General features: G+C 34.9%; 1 protein-coding gene across 1 annotated transcript in view; it reads right to left on the reverse strand.

Moving 5' to 3' along the window:
- The window catches only part of FBXL17 (F-box and leucine rich repeat protein 17), a 275,693-nt gene that overhangs the window by 16,013 nt on the left and 247,667 nt on the right, over positions 1 to 12,013 (reverse strand). The gene's annotated exons all lie outside the window — the stretch shown is intronic.

Here is a 12,013-nt window from a genome sequence, read left to right on the forward strand (position 1 = left end):
TAGGATGTTCACACAGTTTTTAACTCCAGTTATAAGGCAGCTGTTGAAAAGGAAGATGAAGGAGTGACTTATTCCAAGTAACGTGTATATCTTTAAAGAGTTGATTTTGCAGCAGCTATGGGGCTGTTCTGTTCATGCTACATTCCCAAATGTCAGGGGAAGAAAAAAAAAAGGAGGAATTTCAAAGAGCTGGTAGCTCTTGATATACAAGATATTGATCTTAGCTAATCAGCATGTAAATGAGATCGCGAAGAAGAGAAAAAGAACCCATCTCACCTTCCAGTGGTTCTGCAAAGAACCGCATTGCTGGTGTACAGCAGTGAGGGTATTTGGATTATTTACAAATATCTAGGTGGACTTGATTAGCAAACAAAATGAGCCAAAAGATGCCAGAAACATTCTCAGAAGCTGTGGAAGGGGAAGTAATGCATAATTTCTTCCTTTCAGCAGCTTTCCAAAATATTAACTGAATTTTGTTACTGACATATTGTATGTATGATAAAAGCACCTATGTAGTTTCTTTACGGTTTCACTGATATTTGTAGGACAATGCCAATTTCCTAGTCTCTTTCCAGCACATTTCTTGAAAAGAAATCCTAATTTTGCAAACTATAAATACATATATAGCAGAAAATAAACTTCCTACATTTTTAGACAGCTTTTAAAATATCACTATAATAAAAAGCAGGGATAGTTAGAAACTTTTTGAATACATTTTTCAATAGGAAAATCTATAGTAATTACAGATCATTGTACCTCCACACAAAATGTTATAGACTTGAAGTAGGGCAAAAATACTGAAAGCCTTCCACTACATTAGAATAATATAAGTTCATTTGAATATTTTGCCACTGTTTTAAAGTTACAACCATATTTTGCTATTTTCAGTGCTTCACGTAAAACTGACAAAGAGAAGAAAATCAACAAAGAATACTATCATGAAAGTGCTACTAAATACCAATATAACACACTGGCAAAATCTGTCCCCAGATTAGGAGACATCTCTTTGGAAAACCAAATATTTTGACAACAGTGTTATACTGAAGTTATATGTTAAACTGAAGTCATATAGTACTACACTTCATCTATCAAACACAGAAGCTATGCCATTTGAAAACTCCAATTACCATATTTTCTGGAAATTTCCATGTGTGGAACTGCATCCTTACAAGAACATTCTGGGTTACAGAAAAGACACACTATGCAGTTTCTATCAGCATTCAACAGTGGGAGATAAAGAAAGGCCATGAGAACCAGTGAAAATGTAATAGTACTTTTCCAGAACACTTTCCTCACATGAAAAATGTGGCCAGGGATTTTCTAAACTGGAGCTTATGCCTCTGTACTCTCGTAAGTTCATCTGATCAGTCTTGTAGCCCACAGAACATAACATCCATAACATCCTGTGGCAAGGAATCCTGCAGTTCAGGATTCTTTCCTCTTTGGAAAATCACCTTCCCTTGTGGGAAATGCTTCTTGGAAATCCCAACAGACTGTATCAACCAGGTCTTCTTTATTGCTTCCTGACTTCTCCAAAGTACTGAAGTACAACCTCTCTTAACAGCTGTGTCAACACTTCCTGGATACATTGCATTTATTCACATGTTCACTAACTGCATTCCATATAATAATTAACTCACCTTATACAGGCAATAGATTTATCAGTTAATATTTTTCTGATCTTCCCTGAAACATTTTTTTAAATACTTCTTCAAAGCAGTCGTGTGGAATCAGGCCAGTTTACATGAAGAATTACACAGTGCAGCAAGGAGCCTGGCTATTTCATCCTCAAGTTCTTTTACTGAGTACACACATGTCTCTTGCTTGCATGAGCAAAACATTTTAAGCCACAAGTTTCAGCTAAGAAAATGTTTGCTTTGCTCAACAGCTTTTCTTCCTCTGTGCACTGGCTCACAATAATCAGAATACACTGCTATTATTCAAAAGCTTGGTAATAATTTAATGAGGAAACATGCAGCAAACCCCTTACAAAACTAAGTTTGAATTCTGTGACTTGAGAAGCTGTAGCACAATCAGCAGTGAATAGCCAAAAGTGTGCTTGAACACTAATGACAGCTGGGCTTAAAAACATTGTCAGCAATCAAAGGGAAGAACCTGACACACTGAAATTAAGCAGAGAAGGATACACAAAAATACTCAGAGTAGTTTGAAGATGTTGGCTTTGACATATGAACCTCTCTTTTTTTTGAATATTTAACAAGGCATCCAATTATTTTTCTCCTTTTTATAGTCCCATTTATTTTGGCAAAAGCAACATACCATATTTCTTTTTCCAGTGCTAAGTTTGTGGAATGGAAATCAACTGATGTACAGCCCCTACTCTGCAAAAGATAAAGTATAATGTCTCCAACTGGAATTGGAAAATCATCCCTACACCTTGAACTGTATCAAGCAAAACTGTTTTTTTTGGTTGCAATGGTACTTGGCTATTGAAGTTGAAAGGACCAGGTTTGTAGGAAAGGGAAACATCTTCTGGATGATCAGCTGGAATAGTTGAGAAAACCAGACAAATTTCATCCATAGTGCACTACCACTCAGAGCAAATTGTAATTTAACCTCACTTTATTTTAAACTGATTAAATTAAACTGACACATATAAACGCATCAGAAATGTCTGTCAGATGGAAGGTCTCTGTTCAGCTGTGCATAACCTGTGAACCCAGAGGCTCCTAAGTGGGTGTTAGCTTCAAGTCTAAGGTTGCTATAACAGAAAAATAAAAATATCTTTGCTATAAGTAACTGATCATTGGCCTACTCTTAATTTAATTTGAAGTTATTTTTATGTCTGGAAGCAATACTACCAAATACAACTGTTTGGAAATCTGGTGTATTGAACACAGTTATGTGAAATTAAAAATATTTTTTAATGACATGCATCTACTACACTGTAGAGTGCTTCCTTAATCAATAAGTCGTATTTCGATTTAACTGAAAATAAACCTCTGTAAGGCTTAACTGTCCTTCCGTTTTCTTCCTGTTATTACCTAAAATGCAAATGTACAAGACACTGCATTTGGTCAGCCTTCAGTGAAGCCTGGACAAAAAAGCTTTTAAAATTAATTATGATTGATATCTTTCATACACCAGGGCATTATGGACATATATGAATTCATGCAAAAATAATTTCTTTCTTTCTTTCTTTCTTTCTTTCTTTCTTTCTTTCTTTCTTTCTTTCTTTCTTTCTTTCTTTCTTTCTTTCTTTCTTTCTTTCTTTCTTTCTTTCTTTCTTTCTTTCTTTCTTTCTTTCTTTCTTTCTTTCTTTCTTTCTTTCTTTCTTTCTTTCTTTCTTTCTTTCTTTCTTTCTTTCTTTCTTCTTTCTTTCTTTCTTTCTTTCCTTCTTTCTTTCTTTCTTTCTTTCTTTCTTTCTTTCTCTTCTTTCTTTCTTTCTTTCTTTCTTTCTTTCTTTCTTTCTTTCTTTCTTTTCTTTCTTTCTTTCTTTCTTTCTTTCTTTCTTTCTTTCTTTCTTTCTTTCTTTCTTTCTTTCTTTCTTTCTTTCTTTCTTTCTTTCTTTCTTTCTTTCTTTCTTGTCAAAAGCACTTAAATGTGCAAGAATTAGAATTCAAAATTTCCAATCTCTCTAAGGGTTTTAGAAAGAGGAGAAATCAATCAGTCAACCAAGGATTACCAAGAAGCAGTCTTCTTTACAGAACTTTCCATGATATTTTTATATGTATACGTTATGTAATATACATCTATAATTCATATTTATCTATTAATATCTATATAAAACATAAATTATACAAAAGAACATACTGTATTATCTTTTAATTTATTTTATAGCCAAAAGCTATTAATGTGGCTTTGACAGTTATCTACTCATATCCTGGGGAGCCTAATTTTTAAAAAAACATTAGAAGTTTATAAGACTTAAAACTGCAATAAGCAGATGTAATAGAAATAAAATTAGCAAAGAAACCATATTTTTAACATTCAGGTGTTAAAAATATGGTGTAACAGATCAGCTCAGTGGATTTGGAAAAAATCTTCTGCTGTTGTTGGTGCTACAGTGTTATTTTCATTTGCCGGAGTTATTTAAAAAATGAATGGACAAAGCTCTGGAGAGAGAAGAAAATATTCTACAAGATAGACCAAAAATAGGCAACCTAAAAAGTATTTTCTATCTTTTATTTATGTTGCTCTATTGAATTAGAAACAAAAGAGAAAGATGAAAATCATCCAGATAAATTATAAACATCTGAATGCACGGAAGTTTTAACAGTCACCAAAATTATTTGATATTTCATTTAAAGTGAATTGTGGGAAATGAACTTTAAAATTAGCATGCAATTAGACACAAACACTTGCAATTTGTAAAATACTGTTGAATATAGACAATACACTGCCATCCGATTTCAATATATTATTACAATTACAAATAGAAACCTTAAGTTATATATGTTAATAACAGTCCCTACAGTATAGCTTAAATATTGCTTATATATAGAAAAGGCTTTTCTTACAAATGCTTGCCTATAAAAACTTACATTAAGGCAATAGAATTTTATTCTCCAGAGCAAATCTTGATGCCATGAGAAAAAGCTCCATCATTTTGCCCACAATGCTTACTGCACGTTTCGTCCCTGCACTGATGAGGCTGGTGGTTGTCTGCCATGCAAATTACTAAACCCTGCAGTTTAGCTAATCTGCTATGTGCAGAAAGGCAGTACATGCCAATTTCCATTTCCATGTGTCAAAAGGTGTTTAGCTGCTGCAACCATGCACAGCAGTGAAAGAAATCACTGCTTTGCTACCTTGCTCATCCAGCAGAGGAATCACAGCTCACAACTCATATTGCTTATGCCTCAAATGAAAGACTCACTGAGTGATACAACTTTTTATGCAATTCATTTATTTCTGTTTTGAAATTTTAAGAGTATTTTGACGATTAAATGAATGTTTGTTAATCATATCCTGACATAAATAATGCATCAAGCATCAAGTAGTTCATCTTGCAGCAGATAAAGGCTACCATAGATGTATCAGTGCAAAATTCCAGTTGGTGCTGGTTTCCTGGTAAAACCTCTAATTCTGCCTAGGCTTTTGGACATCCAGCTGACAGGTACTATGACATTGTCTTTAATTCCTTTATAATCAAGACCTTTCATAACAGCTACATTTCAGTGCCACCAGGAAATAGCAAAGCAAGCCAGACAGAATCTGTACAAAAACTGGCCTTCTACCAGGAATCTCAGCCAATTCCATTTACAGTCATGCATTTAAGTACATTCCTGGTTTTCATTGCAGTTCCCTTGAAATTAAAGTAAAAACATAGACAGAGGACATAGCTCTGAACTTCACTGTTCTCATAATCAAATGTCAATCCTTATTCCCTAACTAAATTTCCATACAGTACATCCATGTAATAGACATATAGGGGATCAAGGAAATCCTTTCCCTATGGTAGCAAAGTGATGCAAAAGGGAGATTGGTCAGTGGTCATTTAAAAACATTTTACACTACTGGTATTTTAGTATTTATAGCAAGTGCTCGCAAAACATAGTGCCCAGAAAATGTATGTGAACAAGTAAATACTTCATCTTTTGTAAATCCTAGAGATATTTAGAAACAAAGTTGCCCAACCTCACAAGTTTTCCCAGTGGAATGCTGTATCACTTCTCAGCATGGCCAACCTGTCATTTTAACACGGTGTATTTAGTTTTTTCCCTACTGTCTTCATCTGCCTCAGGCTGCTTGAGGTCTCCTGTGATAATTTTACTGTTGAACCTTTGCGCTTAAGTTGCTTGGGCAACATTTCTTGAGAATGAAGGATGAGACTGCAACAAAATGCAGAAAGATTGAATGGCATGACACAACAGAAAACCAATCTAACCAGAGGCCTCAAGGAAATGAAAAGGAGACAGACTGTACTCCTTGAGCAACCCTTTTTTTCTCTAAGAGTTAAGAAAATGTGGTTAAATCTCTTCTCTCTGGAAATAATATTTTAACCTTAATTTGGGAGTATGGTGGAAAACCACTCAAGTAGTGATACTAACTGTAAGTTAAAAAAAAGAAGCTGTCTGCAAATGGTAACACATAAATTTATATATTTCTGCTTTAAGTTTTTGAAAATAAAATTTCATTGTTTAACTTTTTTGTTACCTAAAGAACCATAAGGAAAATGCCTGGAGGAAGAAAGTCCCAAGGACTGAAAAGACCTCATGTGGGAGGAAAGATGACACAGTCACCTCTCATGCAGAAAAAGTATTTTACTTTATATTTTGTATATAAAATACATTTAATACAGGTAAATACTTTTCCCTTCAGAGTCACAAAAATAATTGGTATAGAGTTACTTGTCTATGATCTGGTTATGGTAACCATAGTTACCATTAAGTTGGTACAGTATACATTGCTGTACTCAATACAAACTTAATTAACTGATACAAAGAAAATCACTAACTAACAAACTTACCAACTTTCTCCTACACATAAAACTCCATGAAACATATGGCACTTAGAGGGATATGACTTCCCAAGTAAAATTTATCCTATTGCTTGATTTACTTCTTCATCTTGGCTATTTGATACAACTAAAAGTATGCACAAATCATAAACATTTACAAGTGCAAAGCTTACTACTTTGTAGTAAATTGTTGCCCTACAATGTAAGCAAAGCTTTGCCCTGAACTATAAATTAAATTGAAAATACAGAAAAGAATTATCTTTCAAAATTATCTTAAATGTTACAACTATTAAGTTTCCCCGAAAGTCCATACTAAGAACAAAGCTAACCTATGGATAGAAAATGGTTTGTTGTGTTTTATAAAGGTCTCTCAAAAAGAAAAAAAAAAAATTCAACATTGACAACAATGAATTAATCATAACTGTATCTGCAGTCTAAATTAAATCTATTAATCCAAACATAAACTCTGTGACTTTTCAGCCATTTCAGGATATTTTACTCAATGCATACCAACAGCAAAAAACAAATCAAAACAAAGCAACCCACCCTCCCAAATCTTCAAACAAGGATGCAAAAAGATCTTTGTACTACAAACTGAAAGGCATGCAGCATATTTACTTCTGTTCTGACTGCAGAGCTCTTATAAAAATATTTTAAAAAAACACTTCAGAAATGGATTGCAGAAGTGGTTGGAGTTGTTGATTTTAACCCCTAGGTTTTAAGCTAAAATAGCCCCTACAGACCAAGCTGTTATATATCAGCTCAATTTTCACTTTCCTGGGGACACTAAAACATAACTCATTTTCTTTGCGTTATTTTATACTGAAGTAATTTCCATCATTGTCATATACATAGTCTGAATATCAATGGAAGGCAGTAAGCCTGGCTTCAGTCCCCAAGAAAATCATGGCACCAATTTTCCTGGAAACCACATCTTAAGGACAGAAAGATGACTGGGAACAGGCAGCACTGATGTAGCAAGTGCAAACCAAGCCTTGTCAATCTGATTGCCTTCCTATCATGAGACAACTGGCTCTGTGGACAGGGATATGTAAATTTCTTTTTTTTTGTATCAGGAGACTATTGAGAAGAGGTGCTATGGACTCTTAAAATTAATTCTTCCAGTCTACAGACAAAACCTTTTTTTTGTCACATTAACAATGACCCAAAAAATTAAATGAATCCTTTTAATAAGGAACAAGGAAATTTAAGTTCTGTCTTTTCAAAACAAATAATGTGGCTTGGGCTTATTTAAACAACACATACCTAACCTCTGAGAGCTGTAACTCCATGCTGCTGTTGTATGCAGAAGCTTAGCAGAATTCAGATACAACAGCCACTATTGACAAACAGCAAAAAGCGAGATCTGTAAACCAGAATGATCTGAGGTATATGCAATGCATTAACCTAGAGAGAAAGGAAAGAAACAACCTCTTTTGAAATTCTGAATTGCTTGGATAACTGGTGTATGCAGTGCTCCCAAAGTTCTGTGAACTGTTCTAAAAAGTCATTCCTTAGAGTACTCCAGGAACTATAGATAGTTACAGAAAGTAGAATATCAAATATGGAGCGATCACTTAATGTTTTGCTGGAACAGTTTAAGATCATAAACTGGCAGAAGCTAGAAAAATCACTTTGTAACACTTAATAAAGATAGATTAATTTATATAGAATTTTAAGCTATTAAACAAAAGCATGCACATTGCACATATGTAATAAGCACACCTACATAATTCAAAATATTACAATCACTTATTAACAGACTATTCTGGTGAATGAATTAAGTTTGTCAACTCCAAATTTCACAGAAGAAATAAAAATTCAGGATGTAGAAATGCTGGTTGTCAAAAAAAGAAGAAATTTACTTTAGCTCTTAGTCACATGGGATTGTAAGAGAGGGGGCAGAGAGTAAAGATGCTTTCCCAGAGAGGGAATTTAACGGTTTAGCCTGTTCAGTTGTGAGATCAGGCAAGATTAGAGCGCGCCTCTTTGGAGAATGACAGAAAGTAATCCTAAATGATGTGGGAACACACCCTTTTGTACATTTAGCTTTGTCTTCCTCTCCTAAGGAATCTAGCTACTGTATTCTTCTGATTAATAAATTGTGACTTTGAAAAGCCTGCTTGATGGTCTGCAAATACTTGCTGAGACAAAGGATGACATCTGTGACAGAGGTCTGTACTCATTCTGCCAAAGACTGAAAATGTTGAAAACACAGGTCCTAAGCTCAAGAACAACAGAATTATGCATTTTGCCTTTTTAAAGAGGAGTCATAAATTCATCAACTTGAAAGGGTACACATCAAAAAGACTAAAAGACTGAAGTATGAAGAACATCTAATTAATGCATGACAGCATGTTACTTCTGTCACGCACTAAAGAATTTCACACTGTTTGATGGTAGAACAATAACTACTTAAATCATGATTCAGTGTAACAACTCCTAATTTTTGATAAGCTTAGCAGCAAGTGGAGTACAATAGATACAATTTTAGTACATAAAATTGAATCAAATTGAGACAAAAGAGCCAAATAAATACTTACTAGAAGATAAAACTGTTTACAAAAATAGAATTTTATGTACACATTCTGAAAGTGGAAGAAAATGGTTGAAAGTTTAGAATTTCATTGTATAACTCCTGATGTATATCTGTTCTGTACTCAACAAGAGGTTAGATATTTGACTGTTCACCAGAACACACAAAAAGTAAAAGGCAATACTTTCACAAAATGTAACAGGCAATGCACCCAAATAAATCACGCAGCATGAAGTGTTACACCAGATAGGCTGTTCATGTATTTCAATGACTATGCAAAACTTTTTAACTCCCAGAAAAAAATCCCAATGCCATTTAAGATATTGATACTGTATTTACTGTTCTCAACTTTAAGAGTACAGATTATTACTCATAAGAATCACATATTTATTTCTCTAACCCAGACAGTTCACACTCACTCTCCTTACTTAGTCTTCTTGCAATATGCTAAGTGAAGACTGGAAAATTTGGGTTCATGCAATAGAATTAGGGTTGTTGTGTAATCTTGTATAGTGGTATGCCTGGGAACTCAGAGCAAGGGCTAGACAGAGCATCACTGAAGAGAATGAAAAAATTACTGTGCTTTTCAAGACACTATGGATTATGTTATCAAAAGGCAGCTATGCTTGAAAGGGATATGCAGAACAGAAAGTGAGTGATCTTATGAAATATAACACATTTTGAAAGAAATTAAGAGAAGACAAAAGAACAAAAATTTTAAAAGTGAAACAAAAAAGATTCATACACATATACATGTAGACATATTTGTATAGTCCACGTAAATACATGAATATTTGATAAGAGAGAATATTAACATCTTTATGAAAACTCTTTATAGCTCTGGAATATTATTCTCTGGCACATTATGTTTCCTCTTTAACTATGTTTCTTTTTTTTCCTAAACAAATTATAATAATAAAAAAGTTTCATTGAACATAGTAGTATGCTTTCCATGTGCACATCTGCAACATTTTGGCTGTGCAATGAACTGCTAGAAATGTGAACAAACAAACCAATGCAAACCCTCAATATATCAGATAAAGCATCACATATGCTGATTGTCAAATTTGTCTGCAAAAGACCTGTGTATTTAATACCAGTCCAACAGCTACTTCCCACATGGTTGAGGACCACAGTTTGAAAGCTATTATTTCAAAGAGAGGTCCATAAAGAGAAGGAAGAAATTATTCAACTTGAGATGGCAGTAAGAAAGTCAAAATTAGTCTATAGCATACTGAAGAAACGCTTAGGCTTGTATTAGAAAAACAATCTGAAAAATAGCAGCAACAGTCGATATTACCTAGTGATGTGACTGATTAACTATTATGGCATTTCCATAGCATTAAAAAAAGAGTCTGAAAAAAGAACACTCAGATAAAATAAACCGTGTGCACCAGCCAAGCTGCTCTTTCATCTGTTTCTTAAAGATACTTTAATTTTGTCTAGAATGTCTTCATACACTAGTTTTACCCTCTTTCATCAACAACCAATTGTTGCCTATGTAACTAACACTAATATGACTGCTACATTTAGGAAGCTTCACTGAAGATTTAGAGCTAGTCAGGTATCACCTTGAATTCTGTGTTCAGTTTGGGCCCCTCACTACAAGAAGGACATTGAGGTGCTGGAGGGTGTCTAGAGAAGGGCACTGGAGGTGGGGAAGGGTCTGGAGCGCAAGTCTGATTGGGAGCAGCTGAGTGAGCTGGGGTGTTTATCCTGGAGAAAAGACAGCTCAAGGGAGGCTTTTCTGCTCCCTACAATTCCCTGAGAGGAGGCTGAAGCCAGGTGGGAATCAGCCTCTTCTCCCAAATCACAGAAACAGGATGAGATAAAACAGCCTCAAGTTGAGACAGGGGAAGCATAGATTTGATCCTGGGAAACTTTCTTCACCAAAAGCATTCTCAATTACCAGGAAAGGCTGCCCAGGGCAGTGGTGGAGTCACCATTCCTGGAGGTATTTGAAAGACACGTAGATGTGGCACTCTGGGACTTGGATTAGTGCTGGACTTGACAGTTTATGGTTGGCATAATGGTTGGAGCGCATGATCTTGAAGGTTTTTCCCAACCTAAACAATTCTGTGATTCAAAAGATAGAGCATACGGACAGCTAGAGCTATGGGACAACATAGTTCTTCAGGAACAATTTTGAAGACAAGTATCAGACAAGGCAATTAGTTTAAGAGTAAGGGAAACAGTTCAAGTAAAACAGTAATAATGTTTCTGTTTCCATTGTTGAACGGGGAAAACCTAGTTGAGCAGGAGCGGGTATGACGCTAGGACACAGCCAGGATGAAATGAGCACAGCCAGTGACAGCATTTATTTTACAACCTTAAGCTTGTGCAGACTTCTTATCTAATTATGCCTCAGTACATTCATGGATAAGTGTTTAAGGCAGCTCTGGGAATAGCATTTGCTGTTAAAGGCTTTGCAGTGATCAGCAGAAGTGCAAACACTGTATTTTGTCAAGGAGAAATGAATCTTCACATGCAGAGAACGCTGGACACCCATGGAAGAAGGCACGAAGATGCCTAATGCAAGGTCCATGTTACCCTTCCAGATGTGCAGCTTTCCCTAGTGTCCCAAATACCAAACATATTTGCCAGAGTAGAGTTTAAGCTATTGCCAAGATGTTAACTCTATGTGACTTCTAAAGTAAAATAAAATAAAGTAAGAATTAAAACACATGCTTTTATAAATAATCTATAGGTATTTATTTTATTTCACTGAACCCTGGAATTGATATAATTTTTCTTAAAATTGCTGAGTTAAAGTATATTACTGAAAGTAACTTTAGAGATATAAAAGGTATCCAAAAGGGACAGACAATAAGGTTTCATGCAGTGGCTGACAGACTGCTTTGACTGTTTCCTATTGCAGCAATTGTTGCTTAGGTCTTTGATCACAGCATGACGTTACATACAGCATGTGCTGCAACAAATCTATACAATAAGGGAAGGACAGACTGTCAGCCTCAATTCTGCATTTTCCTGGTTTTGTCAGCATGTATCAATCCACAGCTCAACATAAATTAACTTTAACACAGGATTCTGTG

Source organism: Melospiza melodia, chromosome Z (genome assembly GCF_035770615.1).
Source record: "Melospiza melodia melodia isolate bMelMel2 chromosome Z, bMelMel2.pri, whole genome shotgun sequence".
Classification (NCBI taxonomy): Eukaryota; Metazoa; Chordata; class Aves; order Passeriformes; family Passerellidae; genus Melospiza; species Melospiza melodia.